The 17,656-nt window shown below is 37.1% G+C and overlaps 1 protein-coding gene and 1 long non-coding RNA gene across 3 annotated transcripts in view; one reads left to right on the top strand and one right to left on the bottom strand.

Annotated features, from left to right (window-relative positions):
- Nucleotides 1–3,727: 3,727 nt before the first annotated feature.
- Nucleotides 3,728–17,078, bottom strand: LOC141488022 (uncharacterized). 2 transcript variants are annotated; one of them, XR_012468567.1, is made up of 4 exons: nt 16,850–17,075; nt 16,514–16,634; nt 15,420–15,473; nt 3,728–5,745 (listed from the first exon to the last, which is right to left on the bottom strand). It is a non-coding gene; the product is annotated as an uncharacterized LOC141488022 (long non-coding RNA). The 2 variants fall into 2 exon arrangements; XR_012468566.1 differs by having other exon boundaries at nt 16,514–17,078.
- NHSL1 (NHS like 1) overlaps nt 16,697–17,656 on the top strand; it is a 264,064-nt gene continuing 263,104 nt past the window's right edge. Inside the window, 1 exon segment of the mRNA XM_074187692.1 lies at nt 16,697–16,930. The gene's annotated coding sequence lies outside the window, so the exon portion shown is untranslated.

The following is a 17,656-nucleotide window of genomic DNA, read 5'->3' as shown; positions in this document are numbered from 1 at the left end:
ATGCCCAGTCTTTATCCTTACACTGAACATTAAATCTAGGCTGGCCAGACTCGTAGCTATGCAGGGCATGAACTAGAAAAGTACTCAAATTACTCAAATTATCAAAAATAAGAGCTCCATAGCTATAGAGGTCCCATCTTTTATATGAATATTATGACTATTGCATCCAAGCCCTAGAACAAGGATTATTAACTCTGTGTGTGTGTGTGCGTTCGTGCGTGCGTGCGTGCGTGTGTGTGTGTGTGTGTGTGTGTGTGTGTGTAAAGGACCCTGTTGTCACTCGGATAAAGCCATGGAGCACTTCTTAAAATGTTTGCAATGTATAAAATAAAATGCATCTGATTACAAAGGAATGTAATTATGCATGTCTGTCTGTCTTTTATTTGCATGTATCTGTCATCCATCACTCTCTCTCTCTCTCTCTCTCTCAGAGCCCCTGCCCTGAAGGGATTAGCAGAGTCAGCAGAAGCAGCATTGCTATTTAGGCAGCACGACTGTGTTGAATGCTAGCCATTCCAGGAGACTTTCCTCATTTCTGTCTAGGTCATGCCAGTGTAATGGATCCCTGATAGAAATGGTAATAGGAGATTTCACCCCTTAGTGGCAGTTCTTGTTCAGAGGATCTGTTCTGATAGTATCAATGCTTAACCCTGCACACTTTGAGTTTCATGAGGTTTTCTTAGTACCCACTGAGTATGTGTGCTGTATTTATCCTCTCATTGTGTTGGGGAAGCAGAAGAGTTATTTGAGTACTATTGCAACAGCTTCCTGAGTTACTCACTCACACAGTGTGAATAGACAAGCACAGGAACTGGAATCATGACAGAGAAGTAGGAAGCTGGTTTGAAGGAGGATTCTGTGGAAGTGTATTCCTGTGTAAAGAGGGGACTTTCCCTTGTCATTTGTTTTTTTACTACACTTTCCTACTCATTCTTTTTACACTGACGATAGTACATGTCTAAAGCAAAAATGTTTGCTATTGAATGTTTGGTGTGGCAAAAGGAACCTTAGTTGGGGCTTACAAGTAGTTATTTTGAGTTGATGGTGACTCAAAAAATGATATGAATCTGGGATAGTTTTTAAATTGAAAGGTTTGGTTTATACTTATTTATGAATACAAACAATATCTATGGGTTAGCTAGGATGGCACAATGGATAGAGTTCTGGGCTTAGAGTTAGGAAGATTTGAGTTCAAATCCAGACTCAAATGGATGAACTCAAACCTTGGGCAAGTCTCTTAATCTCTGTGCCTGGAGAAGGAAATGGCAAACCATTACAATAAACCTGAAAAAAAAAACAATTTTATATCAGATTAAAACAAAATATAAAGCTATGAGTGGTAGAAATAAGTTCTAAATTAAATTTTGATGGTTTATTACTTTACTACATACTTTTTTCCCCTTTACTGTATCCTTCAGTTATTGTTTGCTTTCTGATTCTTTCCTTCTTTAGTTCAAATAATCACAGAAACATAGAATTTCAGATTTGGAAGAAACATCTGAACCCAACCAGTCCGAACCATATCAAAAAAGAATCCTTACTATAGTAAGGAGATATATATATATATATATATATATATATATATATATATATATATATACACACACACACACACATACCTGCTAAGTGGTCATTCAGCTTTTTTTTGACTACATCCAAAGTATTGGCACCAGCTATCTTCTAAGGCAGCCCTTTCTAGCCCACTTTGGGATATCTCTTATTTAGAGGTGTTTCCTTAAGTCAAGACTAATTCTATATCGTTTCAACTTATCCTTTGTATTCTTGCATCCTTTGGTCCTCTGGGTCAAAAGAAAAGTATAATCCTTTTTTTTTTTAAAAAATATGAAAGCTCTTCAGATACTTGAAGATAGCAATTACCCACTCTGATCCCCACTGAATTTTTTCTTTCTGTGTTAAAAATTATTGTCTTCAAATGACATTCATATGGTTTGAATTTAAGGTCCTTCACCATTCTGGTTGTTCTGTTCTGGACATCATCCAATTTGAAAATGGCCTTCCTAAATTGTGCCAACCAGAATTGACCATAATATTCCAGATGAAACAACCTACAGTGGGACTATTTCCTTATTCAAGGAATGTAGTCCAAGATCTCATCAACTATTTTAGCTTCCTTCCATATCACCCTGTTAATTAACATTGGGGTTCACTAAAATCCCTACATCTTCTTCATACCCATTTCAGTCTAAACTTCTTTCCATCTGTACTTGTGAGTTTTATTTTTTTTAACTGCATGGTATGACTTTATATTTATCCCAATTAAATTTTATCTTTTTAGATTCAGCCCAATGTTCTAGTCTATGAAGATCTTGGGTTCTGAATCTACCATCCAATATGTTAACTATCTTTCCCAGCATTGTCACAGTTAGTGTTTAGTGTTTAGTGAATTCTTATTGACTGATTGACCTGGATATATGATAAACATATCATTTTTACCTTTATCCAAGTCTTTGAGAATTGATAAACAGCTCAGGGCCAACTAAAACATTCCCTCAAGGTCCTAATAGCCTACATAGGAATTCCTTGCAAGCTGATAGAGAATCGTGATTATTGTCTGAACTTAGTCATTCAATCAGTTTTGTATCTACCTAATATATGTGTCTTCAGGCCTCAGGGGTTAGACACTATATTCTGAGGGTCAAATTTGACCAAACCATATTTTTGGAAGTCTTAAAATTTAGGATGATGTTTACATTTTAAAAGACAATAATACTTTATTTAAATATTTAAAAACCATTTTATTTAAAAAAAACATTCTTGACTTGTGAGCCTTTTATTTCCAACTTTTCCAGAAGAATAGTATGAAAATGTTGTCAAAATGTTACACTGAAAAAATCTAGGCAAATTATATCTGAAGCATTCTACTGATTTGCCAGTTTCATTGTGTTATCAACTAACAAAGTAAGTTTAGTCCAGCATGATCTTTTTGGTGGCCCTAGATAATCATTGTTTCTTCTTCTAGAAGTTTACTAACCACACCTTTAATGATGTATTTTAGAATTTTGCCAGGAATTAAAAGCAAGATCATCATCTTACAGCTTGCAGGTTCTACTTTCTTTCCTTATCCCTTTCTTTTTTGGGGGGTAGGTGGAGATTCAGGACATGTTTCCTTTATTCCAATGTCAGATCTTTTATTTTCCATCATGTTTCATAGATGACATGGCTTAGGAATAACATCTGCCAGTTCTTTCAGCACTCAGTGGTATAGCCTGATGACATAAGAATAGTAGGTAAGCATTATGACTTTACTTAGTATTGATTTCATCTCTTTTTAGTCATTTTTGTTCTTTGTTTTCCAGGACAAAGATCATTCTTTTGGAAGCGAAAACAAAAATATGACTTATTCAGTTCTGTTTTCTCTGTATTTTTTTGTTGTGATCCTTTCATTTACACCAAATTGCAGTTTTATCTCTTTTTTGATCTTCTCTTCCCTAATATTGTTAAAAAACAAAAAAAACTACCACTCCTTTTTATTGTGCATTTCTTTTCCATCTTGAGTTCATACTGTTGGCATTCTTAACACTATTCTTTCTGGATAGTGCCACAAATTGTACTCATCTTCAGTTACTTAGCCATACTTTTATCTTTTCCACAAGCCTTTTAAAATATTAAGCTGGTCGATATGTTCCTTGGGTCTTCACATTCTATTCCATTCAGCAAATGCTTTTTAAAGCAACCACCAGTGTGCCAGTTCCTGTACTAGACATATGAGATACAAAGACAGAAATGAAACAAACATTGTTGCTCCAAGAATCTTATATTCTCCTGGAGGAAACAACACGTGTACAAATGAATTATTTACAAAATATATACATATATGTATATACATACACCACACACACACACACACACATACACACACAGAGTAACTTTGAGGGGTTGAGGAATACAGACAAACAATAGGTAAAATAGGAAAGAATGTGAACCAAGCCTTGAAAGAAGCTAATGATTCCAAGAGGTAGAGAGGCAAAGATGACAAGCATCTTGGATGGTGAAGAGAAGAAAGCAAATCCATGTCCAGGATTTATCAATTAGGACAATTTGAATAGAATGGGTGAGAGTATTGTGAGATCAGTGCAGAAAACATCAGATGGAGTCCAATTGTGAAAGGCTATAAATGTACAAAAAAGGCATTGTCAGTCAGTAAGCGTTATTAAATGTTTACTTTGTGGTAAGCACCAAGGATACAAAGATAGGCAAAAACACAGTCCCTGCTTTCAAGAGGCTCATGTTCTCAGAGGAAATAACACATAAATAACTCTACAAACAAGTTAGCTAAAGTACAACCAGAAAAGTAAAAAATTAGAGGGTGGGCACTGGAAGTGTGTGTGGGGGAGTGTGGAGTGGGATTCTGGGAAAGACTTCCTGTCAAAGATAAGATTTCAACTGAGTCTTGGAAGCCAGGAGACAGAAGTGAGGAAAGCAATCCAGGCAGGGAAGGGAGCTAGTGATCAACCAGGGAGTCAGGGGATGGAATAAGTACCATTTGTAAGAAACTGCAGGAAGGCCAGTATCACTAGATTATAGAATGACATATGAAGAGAAATAAAATATAAAGAGTGTGGAAAGGTCAGAAGGGGGCAGTTTATGAAGGGCTTTAAATGTTTTTAATTAAAAAATTTTACTGTAGAAACAAACTTCTTGAGCAGGGCATGACATGGTCACACCTGTGCTTTAGGAATAACAATTTGGCAGCTGTGTGGAAGATGGATTGGAGAGAAGAGAGAATTAGAAGGCCATTGTAATAGTGTATGTAGAGTAGTGATGCATGCCTAAATTAGTTTGGTTCTGGTATAATCAAGACAAGCGAACAGCTGTAAGAAATAGAGCAGTGGTAAAATCTATGACTTGACATAGAAGGTGAGAGTGAAGAGGATGAATGAATGTATGAACCTGAATGACTTGAAAAGGTGATGGTATTTGAAATAGAAAAAGCTCTAAAACAGAGTGGAGTTTGGTAAAGAAGCTGATAACAATAAAATATGACTCATTGTTAGGTCATGAAGAAATTCCTCACTCACCCTGATGGAATTATAAGGCATTGACCACTGGATGGAGGGAACTGACAGAGCAAATGGATCTTTTAGTGACTGACTTGCTAAAAGATCAGCCAAGTTCATGGTGGCCTTTAAAACCAAGATTAAGTTCTAAAATAAGAGTTTGAAAATGCCACCTTTAAAAAAATATTTTATTTATTTATTTTTCCAACTACAAAAAATGGTAGTTTTCAACAATCATATTTTTGCAAGATTTTTAGTTTTATATTTTCCTCCCTCTCTCCCTTCTCTCCCTTCTCCCCCTGACAGAAAGCAATCCAATATAGGCTATACATATATAATGATGCTAAATATAAATCCATGTTAGTTACGTTGTGAAAGAAGAATCAAATCAAAACATAAAACAAACAATAGAGAGGAAAAATCATAATACATAATACACGTTTTAAAAATTGAAGATAGTAAATTTTTGGTCTGCCTTTAAATTCCACAGATCCCTCTTGGGATATGGATGATATTTTCCATCACAAGTCTTTTAAAATAGTCTTTGATTTTTGTACTACAAAATTGAACAAGTCCATCATAGTTGATGTTCGTGTGAATAATGTTCTTCTGATTCTTGCAATGGCATCTTGCAGCAGAAGCACATGGCAGCATCCAGTGGAACGGAATCTGTCTAGAGTGGAGTCAAATAGATAAGAAAAGAAAAGAGGAGAGGGGAGCCCAATGTCTGGACCCAAAGAGAGAAAGGAAGTTCTGAGTTCATATATGAACTTGTATTTTCCTGACTCCAGGTTCACAGCTGTCTCCAAAGCTATCTTATACATGTCTACTCTTTAGCCAAACTGAACTATTTGCCAGTTTTTTGACTACTCCTTGCCTTTTATTTATATATATATATATATATATATATATATATATATATATATATATATATATATATATATATATACCTTTTTGCTTATGCTGTTTCTTCTGCTTGAAATTCTTCTATCTCCATAACCAGCATTAATTGTCAAAATGGAGATCAGGAGATAAGCTACCACAAGTGTGAAGGAAATGACTGACACTAATCAGACTTCTTAGAGTTGTTCCATTTTATGATGGAGGTATGTGTTCCCCATTTCTGTCATTCTGAATGTAGACTCATGACCTCACTGATAAGTACTAGACTGCTCCTTTGTTTCTGTGCTTTGGTGAAGCAGTGAGAGAGCTTAACACTATTGTCAAAGCTCCTAGAAAGTAGGGATCATGTCAATAATGAATCCTCATCGAAAAGAATGACTAAATGTTTGGTGTTATTGATAATATAAAATTAAACAATTCATAGTATTATCAAATTAAACAAAAATGAATATATGAGTGACAAATATGTTTTAAGCTTACTAGGCTTTGATTAAAAAAAATCAACCCAAAATTACTTATTTTCTTTAATTCACAATCTGGTCAACTCATTTTTCTGCTGTGAATGAAATGGATGTTATAAAAATGTGTAACCAAATGTAACAAAGATAGTTAGTTAAAGACTATGTAAACTGTGCTAGAAGCTTTCATATCATGAAGGCCCTGAAATCACTGTGGGGAATTTCTCATCTCTCTGGTTAAAGTCCTTACCCAGGAGGTCTTGGAAAACTTGATTCTATCCAGTTTGTGATTACTAGCTTCTCTTTATAATAATCCAGTTAACAAAATTGATTAAAAGTTTTATTGAAAGGTCAAAGAAATCAAAATAGGTCTCAGAAGAGTTCTGGGAAAATAAGTATGCCTTCCAGTGAACAGCTTCTCTCAGTGATCACTGAATGCAAGTTGCATAAAGTTACAATGATGTGGGACCCACAATAGATATTGTCTCTCATGGTTCCTTAGTGACTCTGTTAGTATTTGCTTTCATTTTCTATTATATCTCCTGCCACTTTCCCCTCTTGAACCTCTGTCAGAGTGAATTTTTCTCTGTTACTGGGTGCTATTCTAGTCCACCACAAAGTGAGAAAACCTCTAGAACTCTCCTTTCTACTTGAAAACACTTCTGGTATTACAGTGCTAGTGATGCAGGACCAGAATGGGAAATTCTTGTCACTGACACTAATTTCTTTTGCTCTACTACCCTTGTGACCCTAGCCTTCTAACAGCTTGACCATCTCTACTCTCTGTCTCAAAGAATCCTAATCAGTAGCATGAGGTTCAGATATGGTGATTAGAAGTCATGTTAGAATGGGATGATATGGAAAAAAAATTTAGTATGTACTGTGAACTGTTTTAAGTTTTGGGAATACAAATCCAGTCCTTGCCATCAGTCTTACAGTGTAATAGGGAAAGACAACCCCTGTAGGGGAGTATTGACCAGAAAGAACAATTTTTGTATTGTTGATTACTGTTTTCAGTGGTGGAATTGATAGGGGTTCAGGGATAAGCACCTGGCCCAGGCATAGTTTTAAAATGATCATGGAGTAGTAAGAAATGATAAATGCTCACTACTTAGAAACCTGGAGTCCTAAGGTTGGAACTTGTAGTGGAAGAAGAGAATGGAACACAGGAGCATGACAGCATGAAGATGTCTTTTTGCTTCTACCTCATGATTATTTTGTATCACACATAATATTGTCTCAGTAGTCATGTTTATTGTTCTTTCAGTTCAGCTTGTTTCATTCCATATCAATTCATGTATATCTTTCTATGAATTTGTCACTGCACAATTATATTACATTACATTCACAATACTACAATTTATTTTGCAATTTCCTAATTAATGGATTTATTTCTACTTTTTGCTACCACAGACAGTAATACTACAACTATTTGGTATATATGGAGCTTTTTTTTTTTCCAATCTCCTGAGGTGGTCTGATGCTCTTTCTTCCTTAAAAACTGATGAATTACATCAACCAAAAATACATGTTTTGATGGGCAGCTAGGTGGTGCAGTGGAGCACCAACCCTGGAGTCAAGAGGTACAGAGTTCAACTGTGATCTCAGACACTTGAGACTTACTAGCTGTGTGACCTTGGGCAAATCACTTAACCCTTATTGCCTCGCATCCAGGGCCATCTCCAGTCATCCTGATCCATATCTGGTCACTGAACACCGAGCCCCTCTCATTCAAATCCAATTCACATGTACATCATGGTATCACCCCCCCCCCCCAATACCTTGGTCTTTTTTTAAGAATGAAGGACAAATAGCATTCCTGTCAGGAGTTTAAAAAAATACAAATTTCTTTTCATGATCTTTCTTAAATTCCAAAAATCTTCACTGAAACACTAGGGTCATAGTATTATAGATTTAGAGTTGAAAAGAAAATGGCAAGTCATTAAGTTCAACGCCCTCATTTTACTGATAATTGAAACTGAGCCCAGGTTAGTAAAGTGATTTGCTGAGGATTACACAATTATTTAAGCATCTAAACAGGATCTGAACTCAGGACTTACTGGCACCAAGTCTAGCATTCTCTCATCCCCCTCAGTGTCAGTAGCTTAAGATAGGGAGGGGAAGATAGTGAACCCATGGTAAATCTATGTATTTTCTTGCTTTTCTAGTCTGCATTCTCTTAGATCATTTTGGATCATTGAGAATTAGGGAAGGTAAAGGGGAAGCATACTGTATTGTTTATAACTGAATCATTTTTCCATTACTCATTTATAAATTGAAGTAACATTTCTATTAGAGTATTCTGTGCATAACAATCAAAAGGTATTGATTAACTTGCCTGCAAAAACAACAAAATTTAAGTCACTACACTGTGCTCATCTGAAACATGAGTAGAATGTTTGATAAACTATGCCTTGATGACTTTATAACTATTACATCTTTTATCAACTAGACTGTCATAATAGTCTGTCTTTTTTTGTCTCAACTAAAATTTTCTAATATATGAAATGATTATTTTTCTAAAGGATGGTAGCATTGAATTTCAAAAGAAAGCAAGACATTTTGTATTTTAATTGACAACCACTTAACTTTCATTTATTAACTTCCCAAATTTGTGAACTTGTACAAATTTCATTTTGGAATTTCTTTTTAACTAATGAATTCAGTAGAATTTTGCTTTGTCTGTCTTTGTTCAATAAATCAGTGTGAATAAAAGGGCCTGAAAGTTCTAGGTCAAACATAATAGAATGAAGGCAGGAAGTTGTACAAGATTTCAGGTACAGATCTGTCAGAGGGCCTTACTCCCACATTTCATTCTTTTGCAGGTTTTTGGTGACTATTGAATAAAGATTAATAGTCACATGGAATTGGGCCAAACCACTTGCTGAGTTTATGAGGAGAGGGGAAAGAGTGGTGGCAGTGGTAGTCATGTAGGAGAGGTGTGATCTAAGCCTTGAAAGTTGAAGTTCAATGTCTTCTTTCTAGATTCCCCCACCCCTCCAACCTTCATTCATAGGATTATAGGAAGCTAATATCATAGTTTTGCAACTGAAAATGACTTTAAATGCCATCTGATCTAAACCTTTCATTTTATGTTATCCAGGGATGAAGAAAGGCCTAGAAAGATTATGTGACTTGACCATTTAGATAATAAGGGATAGAGAGGCAGGAGTTGAACCCAGCCTGATTGTAAGGTATTGCATCGGGGGTAATTTGAACTGGAGATTAGCACAACCATGCCATGTTCTTCAGTATTTGTGGCATGGTGATTTCTTTCTTTATTTAACAATTTCTTTACCATAATGTTAGAAGACCGTCACTTCAAACATTTATCTTACTTTTGCTTATAAGCCATTGAGATCAAGGAACACATATAACATCTCTTGAACTGTGAGGCAAATTTTTGACACTAAATTAATTTTTGAATGCTACAGACATTTTTTGTTTTGAAATGGGAGTAAAAGGTCTGAGATTTTTAATTTCTGTTTACTACTACTAGATAAATATCTATCTATTGATCACTACAATTAATTGGATAATTCTATGAAAGCCTTCCTCAACCTGGCTCTAGTCTGACTTAATATGATTCCCTCTATTCCTGCTCTTCTAAAGCTTTATTCCCCACTTGCTGCTTACCCACATGATAACCCTATATCTCACATCTATGCCTTTGCAGAGGTGATTGATATCACATGAAATATACTGTCTCCTCACCCCTGACTGCTCAAGTTTTCTTCAAGCACAGTTCAGATACCAAGTCAAGCCTTTTTTTGAGGCCCTAAATATTCTTTTTCTCTGTTAAAGCTACTTCTTAGATACTTCATAGTTACATGCTATTATTCTCACAATAAAATGTAAGGTTCTTCAAGGAAAGGGCTATTCATTTTTGTATCTTCAGTGCATATCATTTAGGGTAGGCAGTAAATTTTTGTTGAGTTGAAATAATAATAGCATTTATATAGCACTTTAAGATTTGCAAACTGCTTTATAAATATTAACTTATTCTTATCCTTGAGAGGGAGTTGCTTTTATTTATCCATTTTACAGATAAGGAAACCGAGGCAGACAGGTTAAATGACTTAGAGTAACACAGACAATAAATGTCTAAGATTTGATTGCCTAAATGAGAGGTTGCAATTGATCCCACTTGGGATGACTTGTGTGTTAACAGAAAGGATATTGGTTATGACTTGAATGTTTTGATGGCAATAACAATTGAATTCAACCTGTTTTCTGTTAATTATTGCCTTTAGTTAGTTGATTATAAACTACTTTTTGATTAGGGAAGTTCACTAATCAACTTAATGAGTTTACCAGGAAGCAACAATTTGGGATTTTGATTGTATCACTCTGTGGAGGGTTTGGATTTACTAAATGATTGTCTTGGGATAGAGGCATATTGTATTTGCATCTGCTTTCATTGAACCCTGTGGTCCAAGAATTCTCCTGGGCCCACTTACTGCTTGACCTCAGTCACAGAGAGGCAGTGACAACTTTTCAATCTGAGAAATGGTAGCAATAAAGAAGGGATTCATGGGTAGACTGTAGAATTCTGGGGTCCCAGCCTCTTGGAAAGAGGACAGGAAATTTGCCAGACAATGGCAACACTAGCCTCTTGAAGAAAAGAGCATCCAACTTCCTAAGGAGAGAAAGCAGAGTTTCTGGATAGTACCAGTCTTTGGAATCTAGGTTTCCAAAGAGAAAAGATTAGATTTCTGGGGAGAAGAGGATCAAGCATATAACCTTCAATTTGGAGAATTAGTAAGGCACTGAGCCATAATATGGGGGAGCAATGTGTTTCATTATTGTGGTGCTTAAGTCATGTCCAACTCTTTATGACCCTGTGGCTCATAGCATGCCAATGCTGTACACGAGGTTTTCTTAGGAAAGATTTGCTGTTTTCTTCTCCAGGGCTTAAGGCATACCGAGGTTAAGTAAGTGATTTATCAGGGTCATGCATCTGGTAAGTGTCTGAGCTGGATTTGAACTCAGGTCTTCCTGACTACAGGCCCAGAGTTCTAACCACTGCCATCTAGATGCCTCAAATAATGTCCATTATCACTATGAATTATCTTCAGTGGGAAGAAATTTGTTCTTCTGAGACCTCAAGTTCATTCCATTTCTGGGGGAGTTAGGATAGTACCATATGACTAAAGGCATAAATATAACATATACATGTGTATATATGTATGTATATATGTGTATCTATATCTATTTTTGGACTGAAAGTGAGATTCTTCAGAATGAATGTGTGCAGGTTGTTTCTCTAGCAACTTCAAGTGAATTTGCCTTTCAAGGGGGAGTCCAACCAACGCATAGGGTGGTGGTATAAATCTGGAGACCTGACTTACTTGGGGATAGGTGGCACTTATCAAAAAGGGTAAGTTTTACTTAGTTGGGTTTCTGAGAGTAATTTATGTTTTCTGAATGATCTGTGGGGTGAAATAAAGGCTATTCTTTACCTATTATACATTGTTACTTTGAATGTTGATATAGGAGCTAATGAATATTTCTGTCAACATCTGTGGAGACCTAGCTATAAACTATATTCTAGCTATCATTTGGAAGATAGCCTGGGGCAAGATCAAAATGATCCCAAGAAGTATTATTTTGCAAGACTGCCTAAAGGATAATCAGCAAAAAGACAACCATATCTTGGGGAGCTACATTCAATATTTAAATTATCTATGCAGTTCAGATCTTGGATTGCTAGGCTATAGGTTATACACTTATTACTTATTGTTTATTTCATTCTGCTTTACTCTATATTAGTTCATATAAAATCTCAAGTTTCTCTGAATTCTTCACATTTGTCTTTTTGTACAGCAGCCATTCCACTACATTTTAAAATTGCCTAACTTCATTTAGATCCTTTCCAACATTTGATAATTACTCTTATTGTTTTTTTCTTGCTGTTTTCCTAAAAACTTCCCTGTAGCTATTTTAAGACAATTCATCAGAAATCCTTATTCCTAATTTCATGCTCAGTAGATGACTTTGCCTCCATTGAACATAAGTTTCAACATTTGTCATTATTTTCACCTCAACAAGAACATTAAAATCGTGCAATTCTTTATTTTTAGAAAGTGCTATTTATATACTTCCTTATTTGAGCTTCATGATAACCTTATGGGTAGATAGGACAGGTAGTTTTTGCTCATTTTATAGCTAAAAACTGACATAGATAAGGAGACAAATTCAAAGAACTTGAATTATTTGCTCAAAGTGAAGCTATGATTCTTTTGACTATATTTTCCCCAGAATACCATGTTGCCATTCCAATATATTTCAATTCACTAAACATTAAGCACCTTCTATATGCAAGGTGCTGTATTAGTATAACTCCCTCACCATTGAGAAATCTGACTCTGGAAATTGCCTGAATAGTCTCTGTTTTGCTTTTCACTAGTTTAGTAACATCTTGGAACTTCTGAGGAAGTTCCTCCATTGCAATCTAACTTTTGCTAAATTTCCTTCATGCTGCCAAAAGTGCTATCCTGAAAGTAAACTTGTACCTCCACTGAGTTAAAATTCAGTAACCTTGTCTTAAAATTCATTTTTCTTTACTTCTGTATTATCTTTTCTTTTGTCTTTAAATCAATACAGTAGTTTCTAATTTAACCACTGCTTATTGTTTCTTTTGCTGCTCCTCTTCCTGACTTCATTTTAGATTGCCTTAAAGGTTCAGACATTGCTATTTTAATCTGTTTTTCTCTATACTCTTTCCCTTGAAGAGTTATTTTATCACCATCAACTATTTATTCAACATGTCCAAAACTGAGCACAGATTTTTTTCCTAAATCCGTTTTCTTTTCCATTTTTTATTGCAAATAATACTTGTTATCCAAGTTCAAATCCTGAGATAACTTATGATTCACTATTCTTCAATATCATAAAATTATCAAGTTCAAGAAATCTTTCCTTCAAAAGTCTTTTATAGCCATTCTTTCTTTTCTATTCCCACTGTTATCCATTATTTTTGTCTAGGTTTTTATTACCCTTAAACTGGATAATTTAAAGTTTTTTTTGACTCTCCTGACTATGCTATTTCCATTTTTCAATCTGTCCTGAAAATATTGTTCATTTTCCTTAAACATAGTTTTCATCAGTTTATCTTGCACACAGTTGCCAGATTCATCTGTCTAAAACACAGATCTGAACATCTTCCCTTTTCCTCAAAAATATTCAGTGGTTCTTCATTTTTCTTTTATTCTTTTGGAATCTTTCTGTCATTGCTTTTTAATATTTTATTTCTTTATTTTTCCAACTATATGCAATGATAGTTTTTTGCAAGAGTTTGAGTTTCACATTTTCACCCTTCCTCCCTTTCCTTTCCACCCCCCTGACAGAAAGCAATTTTATGTAGGTTACACATGTATAACTATGTTAAACATAAATCCATATTAATCGTGTTGTGAAAGAAGAATCAAATCAAATTGGGAAAAAACATAAGAGTAAAAAACCCCACAATATATGACAACTTTTAAAAACTGAAGATAGTAAGCTTTGGTCTGCATTTAAACTCCATAGTTCCTTTTCTGGCTATGGTATTTTCCATCACAAGTCTTATAGAATTGTCTTTGATTATTGTACTGCTGAAATAAGCAAGTTAATTATAGGTAATCACTTCACAATGTTGCTCTTAGGGTGTATACTATTCTTCTGGATCTGCTTGCTTCATTCAGCATCAGTTCATGCAAGTCTTTCTAGGCTATTGCGAACTCCCATGATTTCTTATAGAACAATAGTGTTCCATCATATTCATTTACCACAATTTGTTCACTGCCCAGGTGATGGGCTTCCTCTCAATTTCCAAAAACTTTTCTGTTATTTATATATGTATAGATATTGTATTCTTTCAGTGGTTGTCCTATTTGAGTTTTGTCTTTTTGTTCCTGACACTTGACACAATGCTTGACAGATGGTAGATACTTAATAAAAGTCAGTTATTCCCTTGCTCAGAATCCTTCTGTAGCTCCTTATTTCTTGCTCTATCAAATGAACCCCTCGACCTGACTATCAAGGTCCTTCATTACTTGGCTCCAACCTACCTTTCCAAAACCTTTTGCCACTACTGCTCAGTATACCACTTCTACTTTAATCACTCCATCTCCCAACTCTGGACATTTTTACTGTTTGCCACCCCCACCCCCCACCTTGAATGGGCTCCTTTGTCAGTAGAGGGATAGCATCCCACAGAACATTCAAGTCTCAGCTAAAATTCTACCATCTATAGGAAGTCTTTGCTAATTTCTTTTAATTCTAGGCCTCCCCTCTATTAATTATTTCTTATTGATCTTGTATGTAGCTTGTTTGTACATCATTTGCATTTTTCCTCTCCCATTAGATTGTGAGGTCCTTTTTTTGTATTTAGCATAGAGCCTGATACAGGCTTAAAAATAAGGACTTAATAAATGCTTATCGATTAATTTATGAGTCAGGCAACTTTCCTTACTGTTTCAAAAACATATATTTGTTATGAATATAGTACTGTGTTTTCCAGGTTTTATTCCCTTCCTATACTGTAACTATCTCCTTCCCCCCAATACTACCTATTCTTTGAAGTCCAGTTCATTTGTCACCCATTCATGAAGCTTTTCCTGGGTATTCTGAACCCTAGTCAGCTTCCAATTCCTCTGGATTCCTCTGTCTATGCTATACAATTTAACATTTAAATGGATGCTGTCCAGTTATTCAAGTATTATTCATGTATATTATTTCATCATTATTTCAAGTATAAATACTGTCTCAATTAGACTGCATGCTTCCTGAAGACAAGGAATGTCTTGCATTTTTTTTTTTTTTGTTTTCCATGGTGGCTTCATGTTGAACATACAGATATTCTTGCTCATTGAAAATACACCTATAGTTTTGCTCTACTTTACACATGCATGCTTTAAATCCTCATGTTGTTAAAAGAGAAAGAAAGGCCTTCAAGGCGTCTGGTAGAACCTCTGTGGAGAATTTATGAGAAGACAGAGAAGATATGAATGAGAATCATTGAAGGTAAGAAAACTGTAATACTAGAGGCAATACCTACATCAAGAAGATCATAAATCCATGGAGATACAAGTTTACTTTTCAGGTTCAGCACCTGTTAAGTGAAATTACATGTTTACAGAAATAACTTGTTCCTATTACATAAACATTATAACTATATCATATTTTTCTCATAACTTCATTTCAAAAAAGATATTAAGAGGTCATAAGATGCATATTTATGGAGTTATCTTAATCTATCTCCTTTCCCTTATGTAAATAAAGAAAAAATTAGTGATAAAAGTCTGATGAACTATATTAGTATATGTTGTACTTAGTTTATTAATATCTTTCAACTGTTATAACTAAATATCAATCCCTTATTTATACAATACTTTACAATATTCAAACTGCTTTCACACATTATCTCCCCCCCCCCCATATTTAGGGCAGGAATCACAGTGCCCCTTTTACAGCACCATATGCTGGGGAGAAGTTAGCAACTCATGAGTATAGCACTTTAAAAAGTATATAAAAAGCTTTCCTCATACTAGCCTGTGAAATAGAGTGCAAATAGAATTTATCCCCATTTTACAGATGGGGAAACTGAAGTGACTTGTGTATAATTACTAAAAAAGTAAGTTTCAGAACCCTATAAAACCTAGGCCTCTTGATTCCAGGTTAGTGCTTTTCCCACTGTCCCAAGCTGAGATCTCACAGTGTCTGCTAGAAGAAGTGTAATTTTTCTCAGCAGATTTTCATTCTTAGGCTGGTAATCCCAATCATATAGTTCTCAAGTCTATCAACCAGGTTGAATTCATAGTAGGAGGGAAAGAACTTCAGCACAACTATGAGAGATTGATTCCCAAACTGCAATATAATGAGGGTCATTTGTGGGGAGGAAACCAAAGAACTAAGATTCCTTTTCTGAGCAAACACAGCGATGAGGCCAGTGGGATTTCAGCTCCAGGATATTGTACTCAGCCCCCTCAAATACTTCTGGCCAGAAGGTTTGAGTTAGTAGGCTGAAGATGACTACATAGCGCCCCATGACCACATTCTCAACAGAATAAGGCTAAAACCTTTACAAGACTCTGAAAGTCAGATGCTCTTTTGAAATATCTTGTAACTTATTTTAACCGAAAATTTAGATACCTGGAAAAATTAAGATTTCACACATTTCAGTCAAGCGTCGCAAGGGAGCCTCAGGAACTTTGACCACGGGGAAGGCTAAGCTTGATTTCCTCATTCTTGGATAGTGGATTGCGAAAGCCACCTGAAAAAGAAAATTCTTTAGGTTTCCCTTCAAGTGGGACTGGAGACCGAGATCCAAGGGTAGAGGGGATGTCAAATTATTCTTGATTTGGTTAGTTTTGATTTAATGCGTCCTTCCTCAACTCCCTAGGAATAGTCCGAGGAAGCTGTGCCTGCCTATCCTTTACTGAGCATGGAAAAATAGGAAGAACAAGAAGGAACAAGAGGAGACTTAACTAAGAGGGGTTCCCCCAGAGGCAAGGCGCTGCAAGGTGCCCGGCTCCTGACTCAGCATCGGGAGGTTCCCGGAGTCTGCAGGTGAGGAGCGGGCTCGGGGTGAGCCTGGGCTGGACCCGGAGCAGTCTGGGCTCCCTCCCCCACAGCAAACCGCCCCGCCCCGCCCCTTTCTCGAGTCAGCCCATCCAATAGGAGGGAGGGGGGGGGACAAGGAGATGGGGGGGGGGGGTGAGACCAAAACTTGTAGAGGGACATCAGAAAGCCGGGGGGCGGGGGAGCTGTCTTTGGAGCCACGGTCACGGGCGAAGGGGGCTGGGGGGGATCCTGTTGGGGCGGCGGGGCGGGGCGGGAAGGTCGAGCGAGAGCGGCCACCTATCCCCGGGCGGGCGGGCGCGGGGCTGGGTGCGGCGGTGGGAGCCGCAGGTGGTTGCTACACTGGGCCCTTTTCTCCTCCCCTTTCTTTCTTTGGCTTTTTTCCGCCCCCTCTCCGCGGCCGCGGTGTCGGCGGCACTCCCCCTGCTTCCTCCTCCCTCTCCAATCGCGAGGGAGGGCCGGCGAGTCGGGCTCTTTCCTGCCTCCTGGCAAACTTGTGCGGGACCCCGCTGCGCTCCCGCGGAGAGCCCGGCCCGGCCTGCCGCGGCCCCTCCTCCTCCGCATCCCCCTCTCCCTTCCAGCCTCCTCTCCCGCGGCTGACGGGCCGGGGAATGCCCCCTCCTCGGGGGGGAGCGCCGCCTCCCGGGTCCCGGGACCTCCTGGGCAGCGCCTGCGCCGGCCCCCGGGAACCTTGGCCCCGGCTGTCCGCGGGCT

The sequence above is a fragment of the Macrotis lagotis genome, chromosome 5, assembly GCF_037893015.1.
Source record: "Macrotis lagotis isolate mMagLag1 chromosome 5, bilby.v1.9.chrom.fasta, whole genome shotgun sequence".
Taxonomy (NCBI): domain Eukaryota; kingdom Metazoa; phylum Chordata; class Mammalia; order Peramelemorphia; family Peramelidae; genus Macrotis; species Macrotis lagotis.
Note: the sequence above shows the minus strand (reverse complement) of the source record. Positions and strands in the feature narration are given on the sequence as shown.